Below are 27,991 nucleotides of genomic sequence, written 5' to 3'. Positions count from 1 at the left end.
TCATTTTTGACTGGACTCAGACTTAAAGGCAGAAGCTTTCAGAGAGGACAGCCTCTATCTCCTGGCAATCTTTTCGTTGCATGTTATTTTGACCTCTTTCATTCTCTTGGCCAAAATTTTAGCATATTCTGAAGCCTCTTCCTTATTTTCGTTAGTACACTGTTTCTTCAGAGCCACACCCCAATGTTTGTGTTGCAGGACACGTGCAGTAACCAGATGTTGAATCTTGGGGACTTTGGTTCTAGGTTTCTTACCATCTTTGTTTAGGGGCTTTCTCACAACATACTGCTGGACATCATCTTCTCTAGAGAGATCGAAAAGTTTGCACAGATTCTCCTAGCTCTTTTGGGTCCCAGGTGATGAGGCAAAGTAGTATCAATGAGTCCAGGAATTTCCTTCTCTTCTTCTTTTTTTTTTTACAATGACCAAGTTGAGAACACTGAGATTGGCATGCAAAATGCAACTCTGAGCAGATTTACGCTTTCTTTCTCCAGTCCTCCTTGGTTGGTAGCAGGAATGTCCCTTACTCAGCAGCAGGCAGACACTTCCATGGTCAACACCCCCTGCTTCATGAGGAAGCCTTGTTTGTCATTGCCACCACTGATTGAGGCCATGTAACCTTTCCACTCTTTACCCACAGCATCGGCAGCAACTTCTGTGGCCATACACTTCCCATAAAAGGTGAAAAGTTTGCATTTATTGTCCATTTCAATGAGTTTCTGGCAGCCAGTAGCTGGGAAAGAGATTCCAGCTTCATCCTAAAGCAGCCTACTGCCTCTGAAGCACCATTGAAAGAACAGGATCATTTTCTTCTTTATGTGGACCTACAGTTTCTCCAGCACTAATTTTTGAGAACAGAGTCCTTTTCCTAGAGAATTGTGGTGGTGCCTTTATTATAAATCAAAAGATAGTGTATGTGTGAGTCTATTTCTGGACTAATTTATTCTGTTCCATTGGCATATTTGTCTATCTTTGTGCTAATATCATTTTATCTCAATTACTGTAGGTTTACAGTAAATCCTGCAATCTGGTAGTGAAAATATCCTAACATTTTTCCTTCAAGATTGCCTTGACTCTGCTAGAAACTGCATTTCTCTATTATTTTAGAATTTTAGGGGTGCCTGGGGGGCTCAGTCAGTTGAGCGCCAACTTCAGCTCAGGTCATGATCTTGCAGTCTGTGAGTTCAAGCCCCACACTGGGCTCTGTGCTAACAGTTCAGAGCCTGGAGCCTGCTTCGGATCCTGTCTCTCTCTCTCTTTCTCTCTCTCTCAATCTCTCTCTCTCTCTCTGGCCCTCTCCCACTCGCACTCTGTTTCTCTCTCTCAAAAATAAAATAAATATAAAAAATAAAAAATAAAGAATTTTAAGATCAGAAATCTGTCAATGTACAAGAAAAACTTTCTGCTGGGATTTTCATTGTTATGATATGAATGTATAGGTCAATTTTGGCACAATTGCCTATATTAACACTATTGAGTCTTTCAATCCATGGACATAATAGATCACCATCGTGATTCTCATGATCCCACATCCTGGGCTTTATTCTTTTCTATAATCTCCTTGTTTTGAGTGTGGCTTGGGACCTAGAATTTGCTTCTAACCAAGAGAATATGACACTGGTGACGGGATGTCACTGCTGTGATTACATTATGTTATACAAGAGTCCACCTTGCTATCAAATTTACTATTGTTCTCCTGCTGCACTTGAAGAAGCAAACTACCACCTTCTAAACTTCCTGCAAAGGGGCCACATGGCAAGGACCTGCAGGCAGCTTCTAGGAACTGAGCATCTAACAGACGGCCAACAAAGAAGCTCACACTTCTACAGCCACAAGGAAAAGAATTCTGCCAACAAAATGAGTTAGTCTGGGAGTAGATTCTTCTCCAGTCAAAATCTCCGGGTGAGCATCCTGTCCATCAGAATCTTGACTGCAACGTGGTGAGATCTGGAGCTGGAGAACCTAAGTGTGTCTGAACTTCTGATCCACAGAAACTGAAAGAAGAAATGTTTTAAGTAAAAATGTGTGGTAATATTGGACACAAAATAGCTAACTATTACACCATTTGTTTAGGTTTTCTTTACCTTTTCAACACTGGTCTGTAGTGATCAGTGTAGAGGTCTTACATACCTTTCAGTAAATTTGTTTCTGGATATTTTATATTTTTCATACTCTTAGACATGCCATTTATTTTCTAATTGCTTGTTACTATTGTTCATAACATATAGAATTAATATCATTTTCTGCTGATCTTGGATTCAGAAATTCTGAATAAATTCTGAAAATTTCTGAATAAATTCGGAAATTCTGTTAAATTCGCTTATTGATTGTAATAGTCAGTTTGTGACTACTTTGGGTTTTCTATGCAGTCATGTTATCCACGACCAAAGGCTGTTGTAGTACTTTCCAATTTTCATATATTTTGTTTTTTCTTTATTTATTGAACGGAGTAGAATTTCTAATACAATGTTGAATGTGGGAGGTTATATTGGACATCCTTGTTCCATTCCTGAAATCAAGGAGAAAGTGTTCAATCTTTCACCATTGACTATATCATTATCTTTAACTTTTATATATTTTCTGTATCAAAATTAGGAAATTACTTTTTTTAACGTTTATGTATCTAGTTTTTAAAAGTGAGGGGAAGGGCAGAGAGAGAGAGGGAGACAGAGAATCGCAAGCAGGCTCCACACTGTCAGCACAGACCCTGATGCAGGGCTTGATCAAAGGAACTGTGAGATCACGACCTGAGCAGAAATCACGAGTCAGACGCTTAACCCATTGAGCCACACAGGCAACCCTAGAGAGTTATTGTTTGTTCCTAGTTTGCTGAGAGTTTTATGATAATCAATGTTGAATTTTATATACTGCTTGGGCTCCATTTTCCTGTGCCATGGTTTGGAAAATGTACTGGAAGAGAAAGCTGAGTTTAGGTGAAGCTCATCTCATGTGCTCTCATTTCTTGAGGATTATAGTCCTGTGATCGTTGTTGTCCAACCCTTGCGATTAGTTGTTTTATTTTTTACAGCTTCTGCAGTGTTTGATAGCAGTTCACTCAAGATTTCTGGACTAGGCCTTCTTAGAATGCCAGAAGACTAAGCAATAGGGAAAATGCGATATATTTTATCTAAAATTTAAGGATTTATACTTTAAAAAAAGGATGCCTAGAGAGTAAGAATGGCGGCGGGGAAGGAAAGGGGCGTGGATACATAAAGGAGTAAAACAAGAGAGGACAGCCAGGTGAGTGTGCCACAAACTCACCCCTCCACATCCACTGTCCGACAACACGTGGAGGGCGATCTCTGCTGCAATGCGGAAAGATGACTGTAAGAGACAAGGTGGCAGTAATAGTGGCCTTTGGCTTCCTTCACAAAGTGGTACCTGAGCGTTAGCAAGGAATGGTTGCCTGTGGTTTGGTTGAATCTTTCCCTACGTCTTCAAATAAGTAAATAAATAAAGACAAGAGAGATGGAGAAAGAAACAGTAGAGGAGACAGAATGCTGGTCAACTCCCAAATCAACATCTTGGAGGTGGAAGAATGATGATACCATTTCCTTTTTCAGACAAAGCCCTGAGGCTTTGCTCCCTGGGATACTTGGTGAAGGAGATACAAAACGTCCCCTCTCTTTGCTTAGGTGGTTTGGTTTCCTTCGGTAAAACCAGGATATTCCATAAGCCTTGTCTTTTTTTTTTTTTTTTTTTTTCAATCCTGTGTCGTCTGCCATATAATTGGTGTCAGTTGCTCTCAGGATCTAACATTAGGTCAACTGCCCATGTCAGTTTTCAGTTTCATTTTGTTTTTAACCTTTCCTGTGTCTTTCTGGATGTTTTGGGGAGACATCAAGGGAGAATACACTGGAAGCTGCTTGTCAGTTGCCCTGTTCTAACAGATGCCTCATTGAAATCATTTATTACGTTTTCAAAGGATTAAATTTTTGACATCTTTCCAAACGCTTGAGTCATGTTTCCTCCAAGCCTCATGGCACAGAATTATGTATAACTTTTTCTTTAAAATTTCTCTGAAATGTAAAGCATAATTAAGCAAACTTTTAAAAACGGGTGGATTTGAGTCACTAAATAATAAATACAAACTATGTAAAAATAGCTCTAGTGAGAGGTATAAAGAAAACTAAATAAGAACATGAGGCTTGAATACAGACCTGTCTAAATAAGTTAGCCTTTTCCCTAAAATCAAAAGATGTTGATGATCTGTATATTAGTGTAAATGATCTGAGTGATACCGTTCTAAAATGTTATTTTAAAATTCATCTGAATTAGCACAATAGAATTTCCTATAGCTTTCTTTTTAAAAAGATGAAATGGGAGAGGAAAAACTTACCCTACCGTATTTGAAATAATCAAAATTTTTATAAAAGTAGCTGGCTCGCCAGATTACAATGGGTCATGGATAGCCTTTAAATATACTTAAGGGTTTTGAATATAATTAAAATGCTATTACAAATTAGTGGGGACAGGAAAAAAATGATTCAATTTAAAAATAGACAATCACTATGAATAGACACTTCCTAGAAGACGAAAACCCAAATAATACATCCAATAGACATGAAAATATTCTCCACCTCCCTCACAGTCAGAGAAATGACAAAGGTAGGTAACAACCAGATATCATTTATAACCATCAGATTGATAACAGTCAATAAGTGATAACATGTACAGCTGGAAATGTACATTGTTTCAGCACATTTTTAAAAAGCAATTTATTGAAATCACTTGAAGTTGAAAATAGACATACTCTTGATTCAGATTTGACTGCTGGAAATATATCCCATAGAAATGCAAGCATAAGTATTGAAAAGAATAGGAGACAAATATGCTGATTACAGATCTGTTTATAATGACAAAAATCTTGCAAATAGTGTGAACTAATAAAGGGAAGGGCTGAATAAACTTTGGAATGCCACTAAAACAGAATGTTATACAACCAACCAAAGAATAAGTTAGAGCTTCGTTAGTTTGCTGGAAGGAGCTGGATGGGGGTGGGAATGGGCAGATAATTCTCTCTCCAAACGGAGAGGCACTGAAAAGTTGCAAATAGAAAAAGTATAACAAAAAGGGATGGGAATCTATTCCATAATAAACTGTTTATATATTTACCATGCCTTGAGATTGGGGTGGTAACTTAGAACAAGGGAGAAAACAAAGAAGAAATGATTTCAATTTCAATACATTGATTAATCTTAACTCAAAACAGGGTTTGGGTGGGAAACTACAGCAGGAACTGACTCACTTGGTGTTGTAAGCATGTTCATTTCTGTGGGGCCAGAGTTAGATCTGGCTGGGAATCTGCTGCTCAAGCAAGTGGTGGGGGGAGAGGGTGTGTAGGGAGAAGCACAGGTGTGAAATGCAGGGAAATCAACGTGTTGATATTTTGCATTTTCTTTACATAGCTTCGAGCTGAGTCTGGTCTTGAAAATTTCACAAGCCTACAGAGCACTGGGGATCAGATATCTTTACAACATAGAGATGTTTTGGGGGCACCTGGGTGGCTCAGCGTGTTGAGGATCTGACTTCAGCTCAGGTCATGATCGAGGGTTCATGAATTCCACCCCCCCCACCTTGGGCTCAATGAGCGTAGAGCCCACTTAGAATCCTTTGTCTCCCCACCCCCCCACCCCTCCCCTGCTCAGTTCTCTCAAAAATAAATAAACATTAAAAAAAAAACCAACATAGAGATGCTTTTGTTTTGGGGTCTCAAGAAAGAAAATTCTTAAATGCTTCCCACTCCCACTCCAACCTCACCAGAAAGCCTGAGCCATTGCCACAAAGAGGGTCATTTAATCCATTCAGCTCCCGGCCTCACTGTTGACTGCCATCAGCCACAGCACTTGGACTCAGATACAAATGTGACTAGTAATTAAAATATCTGTCTCAGGGGCACCTGGGTGGGTCAGTTGGTTAAGTGTCTGACTTCAGCTCATGTCACCATCTCACAGTCCATGAGTTCAAGTTCCACGTAGGGCTCTGTGCTGACAGCTCAGAGCCTAGAGCCTGCTTTGGATTCTGTGTCTCCCTCTCTCTCTCCCCCTCCCTTGCTTGAGCTCTGTCTCTCTCTCAAAAATAAATAAAGATTAAAAAAAATGTAAATATCTTTTTCAGGCAAGGGTCTCCATGTCATTGTTGTTGTTGTTACTGTATCTGTGTATTTATTTCAGCAGCAACAGCACCATAAAACAAGGAGCATATGGGTATGTGTGATAGATCAATGTCTTTTACCCTGTGTAAGGAGGTTAACCCTAAGGGATTGGTCTAAAGATAAAATGAAATCGTTCATCTGAAACCATGCAAAGACCAATCAAATAGAAGGTGTTGGTATTAAACATTATTCGTTTCAACCTTAAAGAAATATCAGGTCACTGAGAGGAAAAAGAAAATCAAAGAATGAATCCATGTTTTAAACACCAGATTATTACGAGTTTTGGGAGATTTCCAACTGAACCTATTCACTAAGTATATTTTGGATAAATAATGACCCTTAGTTCAAAGTGAGCAGAAGACACTTAGAAAATACTACACATATGTGAATATTACACTTGTGGAAGTGAACATTTGCTCATTTAATCTGCAGCCCCTGGGCAGGTGTTGCCTTCTTCCCCCTACATTCCAAAGCAAAGGGCTGATCATCTAAACATAATCTTAGGGAAGGGAGGTGGCCAATGACTAATTTTGTGACGCTTAGCTCAACGTCCTTCTGATGTTTGTATAAGTTTGAGGTTGGAAATTCCAGAGTAGATTTCTGTACAGAGAGTCCCTTAAGGATGCTGTGATTTCTGGTCTCTCCATGGAGAGAGGTGCTTCCCTTAACCTCCTGCCTCATGAGAGAAGCTGCAAGAAACCCCTCTGGGGAGAATGCAGGGCTGCCTCCAGCAGCATAGGACAGTCGAGGGCTGTAGTTGGGAAATAACTGAGCCATATCTACCAAAAGCACAAGTTTCTTGTAACTAGATGCAGGCCAACCCTGCAAGGGAAAGAGCCAAGCTGGTGCCTGTTTAAAGGGCTGACCCCATCTCTGGAGAGTGATGGGACTTCAAAAGAGAAGGTTGAGTGGGTATGGGCAGTGGAGAGCCTAGAGCCCAAGAGCAGGAGCAGTAGGCCATCGCCACATCAGTGACCTGCAGCCCTGAAGAGTACTCGTGGAAGTTGCCATGTGTCATCTCTGAGAGACAAGAGCCGATTTCAACGTGTAGCATGGCCAGAAGCCAATACCAAGATGGTGCCACTGAAATACAGCTGAGACATCTCATAGGATCTTGGGTAGGAGGTGCAGAAGGGCCACAGAGGATTACATTCAGGGGCCAAAGAGCCATAGGTAACCTAGGAGCTCAGGCAAGCCTCTTCCTCTCCCCACTCCCTTGCCCTCTGTTTGTCCCTTGTCCCCTTCCTACCTTCTAAGATACTTTCAAATATACTCGAACCTCTGCTTCGTCTTTTCTTCTCTCCAATTTCCACTGGGAATGGTGCAAAGATTCAAATAGCTCTGGCTTATAGGTTTTCTTACATCTAGAAAGAACCCCAAACTGACAGTACAAATAAGGTGCGAATTCCAAGTCCCGGGGAGAGAGATTTTGATCAGCGCAGACTTTGATTTCTACCCTTAATTCCCTCAACTAGGGTTGGTGCTGTACGGTCGTATTGTACAAGTATGGCGGCCAAGGGCTTACCCATCTGGAAGTAGGAGCATTCTCAGGTCAGTAATCATGGCCTGAGAAGATATCCCAATAGTTGTCTGTCAAGTATACTCTCAAAACACTGAATACATAAATGCAAACAAAATATAATCCATATATAAAAATACTGAAAAAGGAAACCAAAATTCAAAGAGAGAGAGAAAAAAAGACTACACTTATCAACTGGGTCACTCAATATACATGGTCTGTATTACCCACTGAAAGGCAAAAGCTCTTTGATGAATTTACGGAGAAATAAGAGAAAATCTAACTATGCTGTTTACAGATGTCATTAATGGCTTGAACCATGTTAAGTAGGTGAAACTATGTGATTTCAAATGATATTAACAAAGTCACTTTGGAAGTTTCTAGAGCACCACTCATTATTCTGAATAAGTGGTAAATAAAGGATTAACTATCAATCTTTTTTTGAGGGTGCACATTACGTTTCAGAGAGACATTTTAGTAGAATATCAGCTGGTAAAAAAAGTATTGGTAGAATTAGGTAATCATTTTTCAGCCCCTCATGAGAAATTGCCCTTTGGCGACCATTAAAAACTACATGCTAAAACCCTTAGGTGAAGGTGGGTAGGGAACTCTGTAATGGCTGGATGATGCTGGCCACCTGGAACCCAAGACCCAGCCCTGTCATCTAATGTCACTTACAATAGGACACCTAGGATGTATTCTTAGGCAAAAAATTGAACTGGCATCCAATCGAACCTCTTCATCAATTTATCAGCTTAAAGGAAATACAGGGAGTAGAGGAACATGCTAAATGACACCACACAGAAGCAACGAACTGAATCTAGAATATAGGAATGGCAACAGGAGAAATGACCTGTTTATTTTAACAAGCACATTGCATAGAAAGAAAATGGGGAGACTGCAGACTGTTAGAGATGAAGATAAGCCTAAGGACTCACCAGCCAACTGCAGTACATGGAACTTATTTGGATCCAGATTTAAATAAACTAACCATATGATGTTATTTTTCAGACAATCAGGGGAACGTAAACCCAAACTGAGCATTAGATGATTAGAAGAAGAATTGTTCGTTTTAAGTGAATCATTGTAATATGGTTATCTTTTTAAAAACCTTAAATGACACAAAACATTTATGGTCAAAATGATACGAAATATGAGATTTGCTTTAACACCCCAAATTATCCTTCCAAAAAAGCATGTGGGTGGAAGATAAAACAAGATTGTTAAAATACGAGTGATTGTTTAACCTAGTCGATTATGGTTTGTGGGTTTATGTGTTTATTCTTTCTACTTTTGAATATGTTTTGAAAATCTCTAAAATACGTCCAAAATTTTTAAGGCATTGTGTAAGCAAAAGTAAATGCTAACTGTATTAAATCCATTCATTTAATTTCCCTTCCAGTAGGGGAGGTATCTTGACTCCCCCTTTTCTCTCTGAGAACGGCTTTAGATTTCTGGACTTGTCCTTTCGGGTGCCTTGACTTCTTCCCCAATGAATATATAAGACACTTTAGTTTTAAACCACCCTCCGGACACCCAACCAGAACATCCACAGTCACATCCTTAAAACTGGCTCACGGATAAAGCTAACAGGAAAATTAGGGATGAAGTCCAACAACAATGAAAGCATTTCTCTGTTCACTGCAATGGCTTCAATGACTCTGAATTCCATTTCTGGAAATGACATCAGTAAGAGCACTAGAGCCAAGGACATAAAAGCAGGGGCACTAGATCCAGAGAGACCGTCTCTCGCTCTGGCTCTGTCACTGACAAAGAAGTTACTGAAATTTCTGACTCACTGTATAAAGGGTAGAAAATCATAGTGCCTGAGGCACAGGGTGATTGTGAAAGCATATTTAGCTTAGATATTGACACAGAATAAGAGACCAATGCATTACGACACATGCTAATATAATATAAGTAACATAATATTTATATTTTGTTAGTGGTGTAATATTTACTAATTTATAGTGTTTCTCAATTCATTTTTTACACTGCTTCCAGACTCATGCCTTCCTTTGTGATCAAATGATTTTGCTGTTTGGAAGTCAAGTTTCTAAATGAAGTTAATTTCTTCGTAACAGAAAACTACCGGCTTAAACTAATTCATCCCCCAATACTTCCAACTCAAGAAGACATAATGGAAGCACACTCATTAATGAATTTAAAATCAAACTCGTATTTTGCATAATGTTAGATTTACAGAAAAATTGCAAAGATAGTATGAAGAATTCCCACATACCTCTCAGCAACTTGTGTTTTTTTATTTATTTTTAATTTATTTTTAGCAGTGAGTTTAAAAATTTTTTTAAATATGAAATTTATTGCCAAATTGGTTTCCATACAACACCCAGCGCTCATCCCAACAGGTGCCCTCCTCCATGCCCATCACCCACCCCCCTCCCTCCCACCCCCCATCAACCCTCAATTTATTCTCAGTTTTTAACAGTCTCTTATGGTTTGCCTCCTTCCCTCTCTGTAACTTTTTCTTCCCCTTCCCCTCCCTCATGGTCTTCTGTTAAGTTTCTCAGGATCCACATAAAAGTGAAAACATATGGTATCTGTCTTTCTCTGTATGGCTTATTTCACTTAGCATCACACTCTCCAGTTCCACCCACATTGCTACAGAAGGCCATATTTCATTCTTTCTCATTGCCACGTAGTATTCCATTGTGTATATGAACCACAATTTCTTTATCCATTCATCAGTGGATGGACACCTAGGCTCTTTCCATAATTTGGCTATTGTTGAAAGTGTTGCTATAAACATTGGGGTACAAGTGCCCCTATGCATCAGCACTCCTGTATCCCTTGGGTAAATTCATAGCAGTGCTATTGCTGGGTCATAGGGTAGATCTATTTTTAATTTTTTTAGGAAACTCCACACTGTTTTCCAGAGTGGCTGCACCAGTTTGCATTCCCACCAACAGTGCAAGAGGGTTCCCAATGAACTGAAACCTTAAATAAAATCATGCATGCAAGATACAACCCAGTCATAAGATAGACTTTATGTCCTTTACCATTACAGACTATAGGAAATAACCCAGTGAAGAAATGGGCAGAAAACATGAATAGACACTTCTTTAAAGAAGACATCCGGATGGCCAACAGGCACATGAAAAGATGCTCAACGTTGCTCCTCATCAGGGAAATACAAATCAAAACCACACTTAGATATCACCTCACACCAAAGTGGCCAAAATGAACAAATCAGGAGACTATAGATGCTGGAGAGGATGTGGACAAACGGGAACCCTCTTGCACTGTTGGTGGGAATGTAAATTGGCGCAGCCACTCTGGAAAACAGTGTGGAGGTTCCTCAAAAAATTAAAAATAGATCTACCCTATGACCCAGCAATAGCACTGCTAGGAATGTACCCAAGGGATACAGGAAGGCTGATGTATAGGGGCACTTGGACCCCAACGTTTATAGCAGCACTTTCAACAATAGCCACATTATGGAAAGAGCCTAAATGTCCATCAACTGATGAATGGATAAAGAAATTGAGGTTTATATACACAATGGAGTACTACGTGGCAACGAGAAAGAATGAAATATGGCCCTTTGTAGCAACATGGATGGAACTGGAAAGTGTTATGCTAAGTGAAATAAGCCATACAGAGAAAGACAGATACCATATGGTTTCGCTCTTATGTGGATCCTGAGAAACTTAACAGGAACCCATGGGGGAGGGGAAGGGGAAAAAAAAAGAGGTTAGAGTGGGAGAGATCCAAAGGATAAGAGAGTCTTAAAAACTGAGAACACACTGAGGGTTGATGGGAGGTGGGAGGGAGGGGACGGTGAGTGATGGGTATTGAGGAGGGCACCTTTTGGGATGAGCACTGGGTGTTGTATGGAAACCAATCTGACAATAAACTTCATATATTGAAAAAAAAAATAAACTATTACAGACTATAGGAACCAAGTTCACTCATGGTTCTGGATTCCACGCTTCAACCAATCTTTAAGAAACTACCACTTGAATTGAGGGATAGTATCAAAGAAGAATATCCACAGTTATCTGCAAAAGTTACTAAAATACTCCTCTCTTGTCCAACCGCTTATCTGTGTGAGGCTGAATTTTCTTCATATGCCTCAACAAAAACAACATATCACAATGGATTAAATGTAGAAACAGAAAGGAGAATCCTGCTGTTTTTCATTAAGCCAGACATTAAAGGGATTTGAAAAAATGTAAAGCAATGTCACTCTTTTCACAAGTATGTTTCTTTTGGAAAGCATTAAAACAGACATTATTTGCCTTCACACTTAGTGGAATGATTATTGGTATTTTTAAATGAATTATTAAATAAGCATTTACACTTTTTATGTTTATTCATTTATTTTGAGAGAGAAAAAGCACGAGTGGGGGAGTGGCAGAGAGAGAGAGAGGGAGAGAGAGAATCCCAAGCAAGCTCCACACTATCAGCACAGAGCCCCATGTGGGGCTCGATCTCAGGAACCGCGAGGTCATGACCTGAACCGAAATCAGGAGTCAGACGTTTAACCAACTGAGCCACCCAGGCATCCCTAACTTTTTGTTTTAATCTTCAATCAGTAACTATTAGTAACATAATCCATCTAAATAAAATTCTTTGGAGTTGTCAATAAACTTTACAAGTAAAAACGTTTCCTGAAACCAACAAGTTTGAGAACCATCTTAAGTGTGTCTGAAGTGGAGAAAGGCTGACCAGCAGGGCAATGAAGACAGGAGCAGCAAAGTAGCCCTGGGGAGCTAGTGATATAGTAGGACTATGGGTTTGGGCTTAATGCCCCTGTAGAGTTCCTGTTCCTTGTTCCTGTATACAAGGGAGTTGGATGGGCAGTCCTTGCATAAAGCTAAGACTTTAAAAGTTCTGCAGACTTGGAGAAAGGAGAATAATAAACTCCCTTTATAGGTTTGGGAAATGGCAAGGAAGCTCACTTATGTCATGAATTTGATGTGGCAAAACAAATTCTGATGAGAAATTGAATCCCTGGGCCTGCACCTGAATTGGAATCCTGATTCCAAGAGGTGAAAAAGCATAAGCAAGTCGTTATTTTAAGTGAGAATTGGTTCAGAGTGGTTGATACTTATGGGGCACCTAGAAGAAGCAAAAATGCAGAACCTCTTCAGTGAAGTTCTTTAGTAACTCTGTTTCCATGACATTCAAAATGGCTTTGGGCAAATCAAGTTTTGTTAAACTGAATGTTTATTGGAGATTCCCCTTCTTTTCCAACAACTGTGATGGGGAGGAAATTTCCTTAATTTGATGGAAGTTAAGAAAAAACAAACAAACCACAAACACCTGCAACAAATACACACAAAGATGCAACCATAAAAGCATTTCCTTAAGGGCGCCTGGGTGGTTCAGTCCGGTTAAGGGTTCAACTTCGGCTCAGGTCATGATCTCACAGTTCGTAAGTTCGAGCCCCACGTCGGGCTCTGTGCTGACAGCTCAGAGCCTGGAGCCTGCTTCGGATTCTGTGTATCTTTCTCTTTCTGCCCTTCCGCCCCTTGTGCTCTGTCTCTCTCTCTCTCAAAAATAAATAAACATTAAAAATTTTTTTAAAAAAAGAAGCAATTCCTTAAATGTCCAGAAAAGGACAAGGATACCTAGTATCTCTGCTTCTTCTTCATCAAGTTAGGGTTCTAGGCAGTGCACAAGGACCAATTAAAAAAAGGAGGAAAGAAATAAAGTTGCCTTTTCTCACAGATTATTTGAAATAATAAGACAGTTCAGCAATTGTTTAAGATACAAGGTGTACATACAAAAACAACCATAGGCTTATATGTCAGCAACAAATAATTAAAAGTGCAAATAAAAATATAATTAATATGGCAACAAAAACTATAAGGTAATAGGAACAAAAAAATCCAAAAGATTCTAAATAAGTGGAACTTATTCATGTTTATTGAATATATAAATTCAATAAATTGATAGAGAGCTATATCATTTTTTATTCTCAGAGAAGGAAAGGTTCAATGGAAATTCTCCCAAAATAAACATATAAATTTAATGCAATTCCAAATAATGTTCTAACATGATTTTTTACAAGTTGATGTTGAAATTCTTATAAATATCACATGGTCAAGTATATTACTCTCAGTTTTGAACAAAAATAAAAATTAAAAGGGACACATCTTACTAGATATGAAAACTTATTATAAAGAAATGGTAATTAAGACAGTTGTATGCATCAGGTGACAAACTAACAGGCCAACAGCATAAGATAAAGAGCCTAGAAAAAAATCCACGTATGCATTTTTGAGAAGTATATGCAGGAGGCAGTGTTATAAACCGGCAAGGAAAAAAAAATCGACTAACCCATAAAATATTGGGCTTTCTACTAAAATAAAAATAAAACTAGATTCTTCCTCATTCCATAAGCAAATGTAAATTCTAGATTGAGTAAAAGAGTAAAACTTTAAAAATAAAGTGTAGGAGAATATTTGAATGGTATTAGAATGATTTCTTAATGATGTACAAAGAATAAAAATACAAAGAAAAGATGGAACCATTTTTACTATGTATCAAATAATTCCCAAAACTCAGGGTTTAGAAGACCAAAATATATTTTTGGATCATGCTATGCTTCCCTCAAGTCTTGGCAGAAAGCTCTGCTCACGTGAGGCTGAAAGACTGGGTTTCCAGAACAGTCACCTCGTTGATGTGTCAATGACTAGTGAGTGACAGTGAGTGTAAATTCTGCATGGCTCAAGCAAACAGTCCATTTGCACTGATGATGGGTTCCACAGAACCCATAAAGTGTATGAAAACACAGAAGTTCTGGTTTGGCTCTTTGAAATTTTCAGTAATGAGAGCCACCTCTGCAAACTATAGCACATTAATGACGATTATGCTTTAAAACTTGTTGTGAATATATTCAAATAAGTGTAATATTATTCTTTCTCCACACTTCATTTGATTAGGATATGGAACTTTAATCACTAACAGCTTCAAAGGATCTCAGAGGGATCAAAGTTTTAGTTTAATTCTGTTCTGAGACTTTGGGCAAGTGATTTTAATCTCCAGACTTCAGTGTTTCATTTTTGTAAGCTGAGAAGTTTGGGTGGATTGCATATGACATTCCTTCTAGGTTGTTGATATCCCCAACTCCATATTTCTCCAACTCAGCCAAGGAAGCACAATGTTCAAGATTCATTTTAGAATTCCGAGCTGCGGATTCACTGGCTCTCAAGTCTGACAGCCTGATTTCTTTATCTTAAATTCGTTTTCTCTCTTGTCATTCATCATTGAAAATGGTTTTGATTAGCTTAACTTTTCTTCTAGCCAGGCAATGATATCATTCTTTTGAAGGCTGTAATTAGTTGATGGAAGAAACCACCAAGGGAAACCATTGGCTAATTATTGAGTGGAAAACTTGGTTTATGCAATTTTGGCCTACTGATGAGTTAACAATAGCTGGTAATAAGGATTGCCAGCCAAGAATCCTCTGAGCTAATTTAGCCATCCTGTAAGTACCACACAAAAGCCCAAACAGAGCGTTTTCTGAGATTGCCAATTTTTCTTTGATTTCCAAGTTGAAGGGTTAATGAGGAGGTGGGAGTGGACGATGATGGGAAAGAATCCTCTTTCTGAACCTAAGAGGCGAACCATTCAAGGAAACCGAAGTGTAGGCTTTAGCAGAGGTAATGGAAGTGTTCTGTGGGACAAAGAATGAAGTCACCGCTGAGGCCATCTCGATATTATCTGGATCTCTTAAGGTCACCTGCCGCTCTTGTTAAGGTACAGCTAGCAATGTATGAATGGTGTCTTGGAACAACCCATCTCTCTGGAATCCACTTTTAATGTCGAGAATTGTTTGGGGAAGGGCATGGAGCCCATACTAACAAAATCTCACTGAACTAGTTTATTTCTGTTCATTACAAATACTCATGTCTTTGTGAAAGATACCTTCAATATTGTACCTCATTTGGAAGGAGGTGTAAGTAGACTCAACATTGGAGAATGGCACCTTTTCATGATTTTTCCATTTTTAAAAAAGCCCAGATGGAAGAATGTGAACATTTTAATATAAAATATACCAACCCCCCAGACCTCCCAGCCATTAAACCTGAGGCGTGATTACCCTTGTGTTAATGAAGCCTTTATTAGACATAAAATTCCCAGCAGTTACAGGACAGGAGCAGCAGGTCCCCATCTTCAGGGGGTGAATCAAGTCCATATGGTGGCCGGAGAAAGCCAACGGGTATGACTTATTAACATCCCCCCCCACCCCCGCACCCCCTACTTGTTTTGTTCCCCTGGTGTCAGTGTCCTCTTAGATCTCTGGGATAGATTAGAATGGCCTGAAGCAGGCATCTCACAGGAAAGCAGAGCAGCCTCTGGGGAGATCCCAGGGTCCACTGGCAAAAGTTTCCCTTGCACAGGTCTTAAACGGTGATAGTACTTTTTGCTCTAAGTGTAGGTTGAATGGAATCAAATGCAGCTTTGCTTTCTCCAGTGTTAAAAAGATGAAAGCCTGAGCAATACTTCTTAATAGACTTAATTTTATTAAGCACTTTTAGGTTCTCAGCAAAATTGAGTGGGAGGTACAAAGATTTCCCATAGACCCCGTGACCCACACATGCACAGCTTTCCCCGTTATCAACATCCCCAACCAGAGGGTGCATTTGTTACAAGGGATGGACCTACGCAGACATATCATTACCATCCAGGGTCCATAGTCGATGTTAGGGTTCACTTCTGGTATTATACATTCTGTGGCATTGGACAGATGCATAATGATGATATGTACCCACCATTATAGAATCATACAGACTCATTGGCCGCCTTAAAAAATCATCTTAAAAAATCCACTTATTTGTAATATTTTGTTTCCAAAAAAGATCAAACATGAAACTAACTTCTTTTTTTACGAAGCTGAATATAATTGAAAAGTTGAGGGAAGAAAAGGGCTGAGTTCCCCCTTTTTTCAATGGTCAGGTGAAGCATGCTATCTGCATTGTTTTCTGCTTGTTTGCACACCCAGCCAGGGAAAGATCACAAACTCCCTCCCTCTTCCTAGGTGGCAGTTCCCCTTGGTATCAAAAGTCTTCTAAAGCCAGTCTGAATTCGAAGTGCAGTTTGAATCTTGTGTGTCTGACTCTACAGATCTCTTCTTGGAAGGCTGCCCCTGGAACAACCTGGCTTTCCGATCCACCTCTTGCCCCACAGGTGTTGATATTCTACTGGAAGTTCTCTCCCACCCCCGTCCTAGTGTAACCATGGGAACACCTGACAAGTTCATGTGCATATACCTGCATTTAGTAGATGGTGCATAACTGGGACTGACTCGCATTGCATTTCTGCAATGGCTGATTTCAGGAGTAGAATAAGCATGCAGAATTCTAAGAAAGTTCCCCCTGAAAAGGAATACTCTGTTTCCCTCTGTCCAAGAGCCTGATTTTAAGTTTCAAATCAAGTGTGAAATAAGAAGCTTTGAAAGATGGCTATCAGCTATGTAGATAGGACTTACTTTTCCCTAAGATAAGCAGAATGAACAGCCACTAAATGCAACCTAGAGCACTTGCCATGAAGGGATTAGAAAAGCAAAGACGAGTTTTCCAGGGGAGTGGGTTTTGTTTTGTTTTGTTTTGTTTTGTTTTGTTTTGTTTTAAATCTCTAGCAGTCCCTTGTCACTTGCTAAGGCAAAAGAACACAAAACAATAGAACCAACCCAGTCCAACCCAAAGGAAACAAAAATATATCAGAGCATGTTAAGCGGGATCTTCCCTCTTGGTGGGAACTAAAGTTACAGCCCCAAATTATGGGCAAATAGTGCTAAGTGACCGAAATGCTATGTCCAAAGTGCCTCCAGCATTTCGGGCGAGCCATCTCACCAGAGGGCTTCCAGATGCTTGGCAGGAGGGAGGCCAGGCATCAACTCCAGCTATTAGGGTTGAGTCTGCCTGGTGCAAAAGGAGGTCCTTCCACAAGATTTGCATGGGAATCCCGGCTCACAATAAAGACAGCCAGAAGGAAAATAACAAGCACAAAGCAGTTTATTAAGCAAAAGTACAGTCTCAAGGTGGGAGAGTGGGCAGGTTCTCAAGGTGAAAGGCCCCTAGGTTGTTTGGGATTGGGTATTTGTTGTGTCTCTCTGGGCTGGTGGAACTGTGACAAGCAGTGGGGTGGTCTTTCATGGAGGCTGCTTCCAATCTTTTGGGAAACTCCTCCCACAAGTTGGGAGGGGGAGTTTTTGACCCCATAAGGTCTGTACCCAGTCAAGGCAGCCTTTCTCCACGGAATGGGTTCTACCTGCAATGCAGATACATTATAAAGAGTCTAGGGATTACCCTGAGTCAGAGGTGGTAGAAAAGAGCTCCTGTTCCGCACCTATGGCTCTTTGGTCTGTCAGCCCCAAAGAGCTTAGAAACCATAAGGTCAGGATATTGAGCTCCTGGGCTTTTAATGTATAAATATATCACCGTCCTTGCCTCCGGCTCCTGTTCTCTGTCACTCCCCTTCAGGGACTTGGGAACTCTGCTTTGGGGGTATTCCTTCCACTGCTCAAGTGTAGCTCCTACCTAACAAAACCATCCCTCTAAGAGGAGGCCTTGGAGAAGGGGCTGCTGGGGGGATGCTGAGCCTGTGAGGGGAGATGGTTTTCTGCTCTCAACCTTGCCTTGGAAATGGCGTTTGAATTGCTGCTAATTCCTTTCCTGTAAGCTTGGGAAGAATAAGGGTAGGAATTGCTCAGAAAGAGTTCCTGCAAGATAAGGAGAAAGGACATGGACCCCCTGGTCGGATCACTTAGCTAGTTCTGACCCTGGGCTACTAAGCCTGTGAGAGCCTCCAATAAATTGAGGAGAGGTGTTGTTTTGATAGACTTCCAGGTGCAGAGAATGCCAGAACTGTGTGAGGCCTCAAGAATTACAGAAGGTGGATCTAGTGGAAATAAGCAGTGGGTAGTAGAGTAGTCTGGGATTCGGGGATCTGTCCCAGGCATGGTGTGATGCCTCCACTGAGATGCAACCCAGTCACCAGGATGCTCACTGCAATGAGTGGGCCCTTTGTCAGTGGGGCCTGTTGGGGCCATGGCCATGTCCTCCAGCACAAATGAGGGACAGATGCCCTCTTTTCTCTCCTTCTTCTGCTGCCTACAATGAGGGGCTTGTGCCCAGAAAGGACCGAGGGAGATCCTGGTGCCCTGCCCACGCCAACCACAGCTCCAGCTCTCATTAAGGCAAGAAGAGAGGAACATTGAATTCCCAAACTGAGCATCGTTCCAGCAACTGACAGTGGCCGGGAGACATAGAGCTGGGCCAAGCTGTCATTAAAAGTGTCAAGAAATGAGGATTTGGTGGGAGAAATAGGAAAGCATGTAGAAGAAATTAGACTTGCAGGCTTTGATTTCTCAATAGACTTGTTTCAAGGACTAGACTTCAAATCCAGTCTATGTCCTCAGAATATGTACAGAACCTGGCAACACTCCTGGCTCAGAGTGAGCAACTCGAGTTAATGAGGTTGAATTTGAGGGGAACGCTAACTTCTCAGTGGCACCCCCTCCTAACTTGAGTTGAGACTTGAGACGGTGGCAGCCCCAAAGAACAGATTTCATTTTTTAGGGTGTGATAGAGAATTGGGCTTCGTTTGCATGTAACTTCACTTGCTGGAAAGAGCGATAGCATTTTCTTGAAATCAAAGTGTGGATAACCATGGAATCCATTATAATGGGACTAGTTTGGTCATTGGAATACCTGGTCTATGCCCCTCTAGGACTGAGATGCTCATTACCCCATTGCTGAGAACAGATGACAGCTCTCAGTTGTGTCCCTGTCTGGGACTGGTCCTGGTGCTAAAGACGGGCACCTCCTTCAATGCCATTCCCCTTCCCAGGAATATCCAGCCACCAAGGTCACACTGTAGGGCAACTTTCCGCTGATTCAGGGCAACTCTGCAGGGCCATCCTGGCTCCCGGACCCTACAAAGGACAGGCAGACACCCTGTTGTGACCTCATCTCATTTCAACTTCTGCCTCTGAACCAGGGTCAACGATGACAGCTCACCAGCCAGATGTAGCCTGCTGCTTGTACCTGTAGGGCCCATGAGCTAAGAATGGTTTTTACATTTTTAGATGGTTGGAAAAAATGAAAAGGAGAAGATATTCTGTGATATGTAAAAATTATATGCAATTGAAATTCTGGTAAATTTAAATTTACTAGTGTCTGTAAGTGAAATTTTAGTGGGCCACCTCCAAGCTCATCTCTTTATATATTTTGTGTGGCTGCTTTTATGCCACAACAGTCAAACTGTACGGCCCACAAAGCCAAGAGCATTTACTATCTGACCCTTTATACCAAAGTTTGCTGACCCTTGCTGTAAACCAGTCCTGCTCCCCTCACTCACTACTGGTGTTGAGCCTGAGCTCATGTCCTAAGCAGCTTCCAACATGCAAGTCTGCATCTCCAGGTTTCCTTCCTCAGGTCCCCGACTAGCGATGGGCTATCATTCCTGGTTCTCAAAGTTCTCAAAGACAAGACTGCACTCTAGGGCGTTGGACATCTTGCCACAAGGAATGTCCACCACAATTACACACATTTTCAATAACAGTGATTTTCTAACTTCTATCAGCTTCCTGGAATCTGTGGTTTAAAATTGATAAAACAATACTGGGGCGCCTGGGTGGCTCAGTCAGTTGAGCATTCGACTTTGGCTCAGGTCATGATCTCACAGTTCGTGGGTTCGAGCCCCACATTAGGCTGTGCACTGACAGCATCCTAACCAATGCAGAGATTTCCTTCTGTCCCCAGAGATGTCACACACGGTGCTCCTTGACCTTCATGCGACTCTGACAAATGTGTGTTCACACGTGAGGGCACCTAGGCTCAGGGAGAAGGAACATGCCATACTGATGAATCAAAAACCCGACTCCCGTCCTACTCCTCCTAAACCCCCGTTCCTTTGGCTGCATGATGTACAGGATTACTCACTTCTCAACTGTACATTATAAAACAACAGAAAATGATGAAATTCACAATGAAAAAGAAAAAATCTTTATGTTATAGTTGACAATGTATGGTGCTCAAGTTCTTTTACCTCCATTTGTTAATGGAAATGAAAATCCATTTTAAGAAAAATGTTCGGGGGCCCCTGGGTGGCTCAGTTGGTTAAGTGTCTGACTTCGGCTCAGGTCACGATCTCATGGTTCATGGGTTTCAACCCTGTGTCGGGCTCTGTGCTGACAGCTCAGAGCCTGGAGCCTGCTTCAGATTCTGTGCCTCCCTCTCTCTCTGCCCCTCCTCTGCTTGTGCTCTATTTCTGTCTCTCAAAAATGAATAAGTGTTAAGAAAAATAAAAAAACGAAGGGGACACCTGGGTGGCTAAGTCAGCTAGGCATCCGACTCTAGGCATCCAACTCTTGATCTCGGCTCAGGTCATGATCTCATGGTTTGTGGGGTTGAGCCCCACATTGGGCTCGATGCTGTCAGTGCAGAGCCTGGTTGGGATTCTGTCTCTCTCTCTCTCTCTACCCCTCTCCCGCTCATGCCCATGTTCTCTCACTCTCTCTCTCTCAAAAATAAAATAAACCTAAAAAACATATGACTGTTACTGATACTAATGCATCTATTTAATAAGATAGGTGATGTTGTTTTACACACAAAACTCATTATCCATGCTGCATATTTTATTGGATTTAAAAAGAGCCAATATGATGCTTGTATGATGTGGATTGGGGTCTCAATTCACTACCTCCCAGATTTCTCAATGGCCAAGTCCCTGAGGTGGAGAATTACCATTCTGAAGGAATTTTTTGTCAAAATCTCAGCCCTCCCCTTCCACAGTTAGTAACTGAGTTGGGGGAAGGGGGCTACATAAGTGCTTTTAACAGCTAAGTCAGTGACATGACACAGGCTTAGAATTCTCAAATTTTCATGAAATTCTTTGGACATGGCAAACTCTTCATCCTGAGTAGACACTACACCATGTGGAAGAAATGATCCATTTTCCTTTTTAAAAATTTTTTGGTGTTTCATGTTTCTTAAATTTTCATACCGTCGTTTTCTCCCCCCCCCACCCCCCCACCCTCCGTAGCAATTAACGAGAAAAACATTCAAACAAATGACTAAAAGGCTCTGTGTGTTTATCTTTGGGAACTGGCGCTCAGTAGGTAATGATCTCAAGTAGAGCTTCTCGCTGTTTGTTCACATGGCACTTGGTTTTGCCTTCACTATTTGTCATACTCTATTTTCTCAATTCTCATGTGTCTCTCTCGCGTAAATTCCGTAAGGGCAGCAGACATATCTGTTTTTTCTTTTCTTCTCTTTAGTTTTAATTTTTTTTTTTTTTTTTTTTTTTTTAGAGACAGAGAGAGAATACAAGTGGGGAGAGGTGCAGAGTGAGAGAGAGAGAGAGAGAGAGAGAGAGAATCTCTGTGCGGAGCCCAACACAAGGTTCAATCCCACGATCGATCCCACGATCCTTCCGTCTGTCACCATATGACATCGTTATAGGACCACTGACTACATTCCCCAGGCTGTACCTTTCATCCTCATGACTTGGTCATCTGGTTTCCTTGTTTGTGATGCGGTGACAACACAGTTACTCTGATAAGTCTATGCAACTTTTCAGTATCAATTTGGAGTCAAAAGTAAAAAGGAGTAGCACCTAAACCAGATACGCTGCTGTCTTCCTGCGGCTGGGGGTGGTCGTCTCGGCCACCCGCGCTCTGCTCTGAGACGCCTGGCGTTCTCCAGCACAGGCACTACCATCCTAGAGGTCAAGGCCATCTTGCCCTAGCATGGGGCCTCAGGTTCCCAGCTTCTTGCTCCTGAATCAGTGCATTGTGTGAATCCTATAAAGTAGTTCATACTCGAGTTATAATAATTTTATTGAACAGCCCAAAACTTTGTGGGGGTTTGACTATTATTAAATGGTTTTGTGGTATTTAAACCTTCCGCCACAGTCTATGGAAATTTCCTTTTCTATTCTCTATGTGTATATGCTTCAGGCAAATCCCACGGAATTGAGTCCAGTGCAGACCAATAAAAATGTTTAGTCTAGATTCCTTATCTTTTAGAGATATATACTGAACTATTTATGGCAAAATGAAAGTATGTCTGGGTTTTGGTTACAATTAATGCTGGGGAGTAATGATGGGGAGATGGGGAGGGTATTGGGTGGGATTCTAAATGAAGCAAGACTGGCATTAGCTGAAAACAGTTGAAGCTGTGTGATGGGTATATGGTTGCTATTTTGCATAGGTTTGGAAATGTCTTTAGTAAAAAGTTTTTAAAATGTTCTTTAATTATTACCCTAGTTATGTATGCACACTAAATTACCATAAATAAAAAATCTATAATAAAGGAAACCGCTAGAGAGGGAAAAAGTTCTTCAGGATCTTATTTGACCGGATACATATGCCCTGGGCTCTGAGCATGGGCTTCTGTGAGTGTTGGGAACAGAGAGGGATGTGTTTTGCTATGATTTCTCCTTCCTCCTCCCTTCCAGATCTTTCTATGTCGTTTCCAGATCTTCTGGTGGTTGTGTAGGGAAGAGACTTTAGGGTCATATCCTTTCTTGGATGTTTCTGCGTCCGGGTCCCTGTGGGCAGCAGGTGTCCAGCCGCTGGCTCTCCCGGGTACAGCTGTCGGTTCCTGGGGGGCTTGCTGCTGGAGCATTTGTACTGCGCATCTGCTTTGCACGGGAGGTCCCCTCTGGCTTCATGCCCACTGTCACCTGTTCAGTCGCTGCCCCTGTGGTGAACCCCACAGTATCTACCTGACACTCACGGTCCTGGTGGAGCCGTATATGGGATGGAGGCTCCCATTACCCTTCCTCCCTCTAAGGCTCTCTCTCCTCTTTTCCCTGCAGAGTCCAGACAGATCTGCCGCACAGTGAGGCCTTCCATAGGGTGCCCTATGCGTTTTATTGCTGGTTGTTATTATTAGCATCACGCCCAGGGGGGACCAGCCTGGACTTCACACAGAGGGAGGCAAAGGAAGGCGGCCCTGCCCTCCGCTAGGCGGATTCTGACTTCGGGCTGGCAGCACAGACCTTTCTCGCACATTTTCTGTGTCTTCAAGCCTCACCTCTGCTGCTCCCGTCTCCCCTGCAGTTTTGTTCTTGGGACTGCATTTCATTCACCCTTAGGGTTTGCTACCACCCACCGCTAGAAGTATGCCTGCCCTCCCTGCTCAGCACACCCTTTCATTCAGCTACATCCTGGGCAGGGAATGAGGCCTTCCTGTCCACATCCACCTCGCCAAGCAATTGTCCAAAGCCCTCAGCCTCTCTTCAGAATCTTATCCGAAGCTAAAGCGTGGCTGGGCTCCGACTCCTTCTCCTGGCTTCCTGAGCTTTTTGAAATCAGGGTCTCCGTTCCTCCAAACTTCAAGGACTCTGCCCCTTCCCCATCTTCTGCTCTCACCCCTGTGTTTCCTCGTTCCTTCCTGCAGACACAGGCTACTGTAGTTCACAGAGCAAGCATGCATCTGAGAATCTGGAGGTCCTACCCTTAGGTGAGCTGTTCCTTTGAGTTTGTGTCCTGTTTCCCTGCAGAACGGGAGACGGAGGAGGAGAAGGGAAATGCACAGACAACAAACAGAGAGGCAACTCTGCCATTTCTCTTTCCCTGGTAAAACCATGAACGAATTCATACTCAAATGATAATGGTTGCTATCTAACACATCTTTTAAGTACTTACCCCAATCTGCTGATTGGCCACAGAGTAGCCACCTGGAGGCTTGAAAAAGAGCCCTAGACTGGGTCACAAGAACTGGGTCAGGCCCCACAGGCATGAAAATAAAAGAAAGGCCACTAGCTGAAGGGCACCGTGCTGGGTTTGGGAGGCTGAATGCTCTCGGTTGAGTCTGCAGAAGGGTTTACTGAGTACCAACATGTCCGTGAACATCAGTTTCCTTATCTGTGGAAGGAACAAGTACCCTTCTCCTGGGCTTGCTGTGGGGGGATTAAATTGAGATGATTGATATATTTTAAAGAGGCTTAGAAACCAAAATGCACCTATGCAAATAGCAGTTATCAAAACCCCTTGGAGCCTCTGAGAACATAAGATATTCTGACCATAGAGCTGATTTTGCTTAGCTGAACCAAGAGAAGTCTTGAAAATCAGCAAGATAGGTAATTTATGGGCTGTCTTCTATGGCCTGGACCCAACTATGTTATACCTCTCCTAACTCAGACAGCACATTGAAAAGGAATCTATTCCCAGAGGTGGAACATGGATGGGAGAGGAGTCGGTGAGCTATTATCCCTTCTACATCTGGCTTCTTTCTGCCCAGGGAAGCACAGGGGTGTGGTGAGCTGGCTCCTCCTATGACTCCCCCAAAGCCAGGCCGGCGCTCTTCCTGGGGAAGGCCAGGAAGCCGAATTCGAACTGGTGCTTGCGTAGGACGTACCAAAGGCAGACTGTGTTCTCTTAGCTATGGCAGACTCCAGACCCTTGCCTTACAGTTGACTATCACCTAGTACCTGGGGTCCAGATGGTGCAGAGTCCTTTCCCTCCTAGTAGACCAGGACCACTTGCTCCTGTCCTCACATGCCACTTGCACTTGTGTGGAAGGACAGGCACACACAGCGTCACTTTCCTTTAATATTTAATACAGAGGCCGCGTAACTATTTCAAATGTACCTCAGCACCCTATATATGTAATTGCTAAATCTGGTGACCACAGCCACGAAGGGCACAGGATGCTGTAGACATACAGTTATTGCAGGTTAGGACCTCGTCTGATGGCAGTGGTGACATTGACGGCTCAGGGATTAGGGCACAAAAGAGCCACGATCAGTTAACTTTGGTCTAGCGTTTCAGAAAGAGAAGTAACCTTCAGAAACAGCCAAAGCAAGGCCGTGGACAAGCGTCGTCTGACCAGAGCTCCTCGGTGGCAAGCCCATTTTTGAAGTTTAATATTGCGACGCAGGGTGATTTATAGATTGCCCTATGGAAAGACTTGACGCGAAGTTTCCATGCAGGGCTACAGAGCTCAGAGCAGGTGCAGGAAGGGCCATGTTCCAAGAAAGTCAGGAAGTGCCCTCCCTGACCAAACACCGCAAATCCTCTGCACACAGAGCAGTGCTTGAGCGAGGCAGAAACGCAGGTGGAAGCATGCCATTTTCTCCAGGCAAGACGGGTAACTTACAAAAATAAAGCCAAATGCGCCCGCGGCGTCAGCTTGCGTGTAGGAATTTCTGTTTCACGGTGCATTTACTTTTCGGTGTGGAGCCAGGTGCCCCTGAATGCAACCCCCTCGGAGGCAGATCTGGAACGTGGGGGAGGTAACGGTACAGGTATGCTCCGCTTTTTTTCTACATGATCCCCAGACCATTCTCCACTCTTGTCTTGAAGAGCCTGGAACTCTCTCCCTCAAGCCCCCTGATGTCCTTGCCTTTCTGCTTCTCCACACCTCTCTCCCTGTCTCCAATGATCTTTGTCTGCTTTTGTGTTTGACGCTCCTGCTTCCTAGGCTTTCCCCATCCCCTCTACCGTGAACATATCAAATTGAAGTATTTAATACAATAAAGCAGCGTTATCCATTCTTACCCCTAAAAAGAAAAAAAAAATTGAAATTGTTCTAAATAAAATCCCCAAATGAAATTATTTGGTGTTTTGACATAGCCCTTTATTAGCTGTATTAGCTGTAGTTTAATTATTTCCCTGTGAGTGGTCTTCAGAAGAAAAATGTTCCTTTTTCCCTACTACAGATAACGTCTAAGACCTAATAGAGTCCAAATCACAGGGACTAAAAAGAAGTTGTTCAGATGATATCTCCCGAATTTCACTTTAACTTTTGGCCCCACCTAAACTTTCATTACTTCTTTTTATTCTTAGTATGGCTGTGATCCTGCAGATGAGGAAAGAACCGTATTCACGCAATATTCGACATACATTTCTTTAACAATACCCAAAGGACTTAGGTTAATTTGGATTTCCATAAACACCAGAAAAGGAGTTGGGAAATAGTAAATCTATTATGTGGAATGAACTGTGGGTAGTTTACTGAGACATTTACTTTTGCAATATATATGTCTTTTCCATCTACAAATAATCAACTCATAAAACAAAGAACAATTCTAGTGTTAATAAAGAGTCAGTTCTCACTAAAGCACGGGTGAAATCATTAGCCTGTTGGGGCTTGGGAAATTCCTCTGTCCCCTGAATCTTCTCTTTCTGTCATTATCGGACTCAGTGTCATTTGATAATCCTCTTCCATTTTCCATATCTGACTATGTCCCATATTGTTCCATTCAAGGAAACAATCCTTTCCTTGTATCATGGTGTCCTGGCCAATTTTTTTTTTTTTTTTTCCAAAGGATGATTGCATTTTCTACCTCTGGATCTGCTCATTTCCCAATCCAAGCTCTTAAGCTTTTGTTAATTCTACCATAATAAATGTGCCCCCATTTCTTTCTTTTTAAACAAATGTTTACTTATTTGTTTTAGGGGAGCGAGGGTGAAAGTAGGGGAGGGGCAGAGAGAGAGGAAGACAGAGAACCCTAAGCAGACTCCACGCTGTCAACACAGAGCCTCGTGCAGGGCTCGATCTCATGAACTGTGAGATTACGACCTGAGCCAAAATCAAGTGTTGGATGTTTAACTGACTAAGCCACCCTAGTGTCCCCCACGCCCCCGCCCATTTCTTTAAGATGGACAGAGTTTACTTCTGTTGCTTACAGTAAGAACACAGACTGATTCACCTGCTTTGAATGAAACCTGATTTGTTCTGAATGTCTTCAAAAGAAGCACACTTAGGAGATGAGCCGTCGGTAGCATTTCCCCATTTTCTCTTTACTGATGATTTTGTTTTTTATTTACTTGATAAAATGCTCAGGTATAAAATCTTTAATTTTTTTTTTTTAATGTTCATTTATTTTGGGCGGGGGGAGAGAGTGCGAGCAGGGGAGGGGCAGAGAGGAAGGGAGACACAGAATCCAAAGCAGGCTCCAGGCTCTGAGCTATCTGCACAGAGCCCGGCGTGGGGCTCAAACCCACAAACTGAGAGATCATAACCTAAGCCGAAGTTGGATACTCAACTGACTGAGCCACCCAGGTGGCCCTCAGGTATAAAATCTTGATCTCAGTTCACCCCAGAAATGCACTGGAACACCTTCTCCCAGCTCCCGGGAGCCAGTGTTAAATTTTCAGGAATTTCTGTGACCCACTTGTTACATTCAGCTGCTGATGGTGGGAGCCTTTATTTTATTTTATTTTATTTTTGTCTCAAGGGCTGGGTGTGTATCAAACTGCCCCCATTGTTCCGCACCTTCTCATTCTCAGCTCTCACTTCGCCGAAATGCACTGCACCACCTGCCACATTGACACACGGTGCCACTTCCTCTTCAGCTCTGTCACCTGGAACAACAATGTTCATCGT

The 27,991-nt window shown here is 42.0% G+C and overlaps 1 pseudogene; it reads right to left on the bottom strand.

Annotated features, from left to right (window-relative positions):
* LOC132676252 (small ribosomal subunit protein eS6 pseudogene) lies at positions 1-27,988 on the bottom strand (annotated as a pseudogene).
* Between the last annotated feature and the right edge of the window lie 3 nt (positions 27,989-27,991).

Source organism: Panthera onca, chromosome A2, assembly GCF_046562875.1.
Source record: "Panthera onca isolate mPanOnc1 chromosome A2, mPanOnc1 haplotype 2, whole genome shotgun sequence".
NCBI classification, from domain to species: domain Eukaryota; kingdom Metazoa; phylum Chordata; class Mammalia; order Carnivora; family Felidae; genus Panthera; species Panthera onca.
The sequence above is the reverse complement of the archived record's forward strand: the minus strand, read 5'-3'. Positions and strand labels throughout refer to the sequence as shown.